Consider the following 5,000-nt stretch of genomic DNA (forward strand, 5'->3'; position numbering starts at 1 on the left):
CAAAGGAGAAATGTTCCCTTACAAGTACAAGTTACACCTTCGTTAGCTTAAAGGAATGTACCCATAAGGAAGCTGATGCACAAATATTCTTAAATGTCTAACATCCATTTGGGGAGGTCTAAAAGTCTCTGATGATTAACACTAGGATCTTGGAAAAAAGAGAAATGTGGGTTCCATATGAGTAAAACAAGTGGATGCTATTCTTCCATACTCTTTCTGGATATAAAATTGAAACAGATTTAATGGCAAAGAGAAGAAAACGCATAGGGGACATAGAAGGTCTCCGATGAAACCTCAGACCCTATTGGGTAACTTAGTCCCCACTTATATTGAAGAATCTGATCTACTTGTTTTTGGTTCTGCTGTTCAACCTGTTAAACTATTATAGATGGGATATTGCACATTTAATTTCTTAAACTTTTCAAATGTGGCACCTTCGACGCCTGTGAACGAAAGGAAAGCTAGTCATTTCAGTATTCGAGGATTTTTTTTTTTTTTTTTTTTTTTTTTTTTTTTTTTTTTTTTTGTCAAAAAAAGGTGTGTAAATCATTTCGGTTTGATTTAATTTACTATCAAATAATTCTGTAATTTTAGTAAAAGTTATTCATTTTTTTTATATCATTGTATGAATGAGTTAAACAGAAAAATATTCAGCTCACAGTATGCTGGTGCTTGCTCATTTTCGGCTCAGAAACCTACCGTACAAATCAAGCTCAAACAGGCACACCAGCGATCACCAAGTAAAAAAAATATATACTGACCAATTGTGAGATACACGGACCAGAATGAGATCTGGGCTGGAAGGACTGAGACCAATTCTCCAGATATTCTCAAAGGACCTGAGGTATCTGTGTTATAGAAGGTAGTACATTTTTTTTTTTTTTTTATGTATGATACAAATATAAAAATGAAAAATAATAAGTACATGTGATGAATTAAATACATGTGATGAAGTAGCAAGAGTTAAAGCCATTTTTCAGAATTATTGGGAAAAAACAAAAAATATGTCTTACATGGAAACTGAATTGAATCTACCTCAGAAAGAAGTAACATATATTGCAATCATGTTAAGTTTTCTGTCTAAACTTAAATTCAGTGCATTAGTCTCACAAAATGGAAAATATCCTGTGTGGACTCGTACCTAGTTAATTTGCAAATGTTAAAACAAGTTCCAATCAAGATATCATTCATCTATAATCCCGTGTGGTCTAGTGGTTAGGATACGCGGCTCTCACCCGTTCGATTCCCGGCACGGGAAACTTTTCAGGAACGCCTACTTGTGAAGCAACTCTGTTGTTGGAGAGACAATATCAAGTAGGCGACTCACTGGTGCCATCTATTAATCTAAAAGTGGGCGTAATTGAATGCCACACACTGAAATGATGTAGAAGGTGTCATGTTTGAAAAGTGAACATATTAAAAATTATCTTTATGATATAACCATTCCATTATGAATTGTATAATATATCCATCATAGGGTGTAGTACGATGTAAATGTTAGCTATAGTTTACAGTGTAATTACTTTTGATATGGCGCAATGTGAGTCCTAGACTAATCCCACATACAAATTGAGGATAATCTGAACTTTAAAGGACAGTCCTCGAATTTGCTATAGAAAATTATATGGCCTTTCGTGACTATCTGCCCAAATTCAGATTTGGCAATTCACTTACTGAATTTGGTATGAAAATACTTAGCATCCCCTTGTCTTACCCAAATGAAACCCTTATTTCTCTATGCCTTTTGCTGTGAAAGAAGGTATAAGACATTTGGTGATTACACCATTTACCATGTACTTATCTTCTTTTTTTACGTCGAGCTACCAAAGGATAACAATAATTTTGCTTTTTTATATTTCGCATGACTACTTTGATAACCCATTCATCAAAAGAATGAAGTTGTTATTCTGTTCTAATAAGCATCATTTCATTGCATTTGACAAAGACCTCATCCTTCATAGAATTGATCTGTGACCTATGGGCCGATATTATAGGAAATAAAAAGGTTACAACTCGCTATCATTATTACTTGTTTCATATACTAATTTTAGATTATATACAAATTGTAAACGTGGTATAAATCATTGAAAATATGGAATACTGCAGTGACCTAGACCATGTCTGTTTCATAACAGAACATAACTAGGCTTTGCTTTTGGAATAATTAGACTTTGGTATGCAAAGATGAATATGAAACTCATAAACGATAAATTAATGTTTTGAGTGGTTATTGTATATTTGTTCATATTTTGTACAGCCTCCTGATGCATTAAAATCTATTGTCGGTGGTAGTTAAGTTGAATGTTTTATATATTCTGTATCAATTTAGTAAAAGTTGTTCATTTTTCTTATTTTTTTTTTTTTTTTTTAAGTCAAAAAAGGGTGTGCAAATCATTTCGGTTTGATTTAATTCACTATCAAATATTTCTGTCAATTTAGTAAAAGTTGTTCATTTTTCTTATTTTTTTTTTTTTTTGTTTTTTTTTTTTTTTGTTTTTTTTTTTTTTTTTTTTTTCGTCAAAAAAAGGTGTGTAAATCATTTCGGTTTGATTTAATTCACTATCAAATATTTCTGTCAATTTAGTAAAAGTTGTTCATTTTTCTTATTTTTTTTTTTTTTTTATTTTTTTTTTTTTTAAGTCAAAAAAGGGTGTGCAAATCATTTCGGTTTGATTTAATTCACTATCAAATATTTCTGTCAATTTAGTAAAAGTTGTTCATTTTTCTTATTTTTTTTTTTTTTTTTTGTTTTTTTTTTTTTTTTTTTTTTAAGTCTAAAAAGGGTGTGCAAATCATTTCGGTTTGATTTAATTCACTATCAAATATTTCTGTCAATTTAGTAAAAGTTGTTCATTTTTCTTATTTTTTTTTTTTTTAAGTCTAAAAAGGGTGTGCAAATCATTTCGGTTTGATTTAATTCACTATCAAATATTTCTGTCAATTTAGTAAAAGTTGTTCATTTTTCTTATTTTTTTTTTTTTTTAAGTCTAAAAAGGGTGTGCAAATCATTTCGGTTTGATTTAATTCACTATCAAATATTTCTGTCAATTTAGTAAAAGTTGTTCATTTTTCTTATTTTTTTTTTTTTTTTTTTTTGTTTTTTTTTTTTTTTGTTTTTTTTTTTTTTTATTTTTTTTTTTTTTAAGTCTAAAAAGGGTGTGCAAATCATTTCGGTTTGATTTAATTCACTATCAAATATTTCTGTCAATTTAGTAAAAGTTGTTCATTTTTCTTATTTTTTTTTTTTTTTAAGTCTAAAAAGGGTGTGCAAATCATTTCGGTTTGATTTAATTCACTATCAAATATTTCTGTCAATTTAGTAAAAGTTGTTCATTTTTCTTATTTTTTTTTTTTTTTAAGTCTAAAAAGGGTGTGCAAATCATTTCGGTTTGATTTAATTTACTATCAAATAATTCTGTAATTTTAGTAAAAGTTATTCATTTTTTTTTTATCATTGGTTATGAATGAGTTAAACAGAAAAATATACAGCTCACAGTATGCTGCTGCTTACTCATTTTCGGCTCAGAAACCTACCGTACAAATCAAGCTCAAAACAGGCACACCAGCGATCACAAAGTAAAAATTTTAAAAATGTAAAGGGCATCTCAATGAGTTGAATCAAACAGATACATTCACATTTACATTCAAGATGAGCTTTAAGTAAACTTTAATTTGTGAGATACACGGACCAGAATGAGTCCTAGACTAATCCCATATACAAATTTAGGACAATCTGAATTCTAAAGGACAGTCCTCGAATTTCTTATAGAAAATTCTATGACCTTTCGTGACAGAAGTATTTTACTCTGTAATTTTGCTTCTATATCCTCGCAAAAATGTGACAAAGTAGTCATTGTATCAAAGGAGAAATGCACCCTTACAAGTACCAGTTACACTTTCGTTAGCTTAAAGGAACTGGCTTCTTGTACCCATAAGGAAGCTGATGCACAAATATTCTTAAATGTCTAACATTCATTTTGGGAGGTCTAAAAGTCTCCAAGGTCTTGGAAAAAAGAGAAATGTGGGTTCCATATGAGTAAAACAAGTGGATGCTATTCTTCCATACTTTTCCTGGATATAAAATTGTAACAGGTTTAATGGCAAAGAGCAGCAAAAAGCATTGGAGACATAGGTCTCCTATGGAACCTCAGCCCTTATTGCATAACTTAGTCCACAACTTATATTGAAGAATCTGATCTACTTGATCTTGGTTCTGCTGTTTGACCTGTTAAACTATTACAGATGGGATATTGCACATTTAATTTTTTAAACTTTTCAAATGTGGCACCTTCGATGTCTGTAAAAGAAAGGAAAGCTTGTCATTTCAGTGTGGCGGTTTCGATTACGCCCATTTGAAGCTCCATAGATGACGCCAGTGGGGCTCTAGCGGTGTCTGCTTGTTAATGTTTCTTCAACTACCTAGTTGCTTCACAAGTAGGAGTTCCTGAAAATTTTCCCGTGCCGGGAATCGAACCCGGGCCTCGCGGGTGAGAGCCGCGTATCCTAGCCACTAGACCACACGGGATTATAGATGTCTGATATCTTGATTGGAACTTGTTTTAACTTATGCTTTTCAACTGCCTCTTAGCGCTTTTTTCTCACACAACATTCGAATCTCTAAATGTAATGTCTCTTTCCATAGGAGTACTTTGCAACACTTTAGCTTGTCCTTACAATTATCCTGATCATTTCTGAACTGCTGGCACTAGAAGCACCTACTCTGCCACATAGATGCTGAGGCTGTAAGTGCCCTACCTATCCAGATCTTTTTTGCAAGCAGGATGTTTCAATGGCCAGGGGATGTGACGTCATTACATCCAATTTGCAACCGACCAGATAGCTAAATAAAACTCTCTTGACTTTCCTGTCTTCTGGCATCATTTCAGAGATGCTCAACTTCCTTCCATCTGTGAGCTCCTTCATTTCCCTGAAAGATGTCAGGGTAGCTTGATCTTTGAGGACATCTTTGCAACTCCTGAAACTCAACAGGACCTTCTGTT

General features: G+C 32.1%; 1 non-coding gene across 1 annotated transcript; it reads right to left on the reverse strand.

Annotated features, from left to right (window-relative positions):
- Nucleotides 1–4,453: 4,453 nt before the first annotated feature.
- Nucleotides 4,454–4,525, reverse strand: TRNAE-CUC (transfer RNA glutamic acid (anticodon CUC)). Its single transcript has one exon. It is a non-coding gene; the product is annotated as a tRNA-Glu (tRNA).
- Nucleotides 4,526–5,000: the final 475 nt, after the last annotated feature.

This window comes from Penaeus japonicus, unplaced genomic scaffold, assembly GCF_977035675.1.
Source record: "Penaeus japonicus unplaced genomic scaffold, GWHDUDI00000001_assembly GWHDUDI00000001, whole genome shotgun sequence".
NCBI classification, from domain to species: domain Eukaryota; kingdom Metazoa; phylum Arthropoda; class Malacostraca; order Decapoda; family Penaeidae; genus Penaeus; species Penaeus japonicus.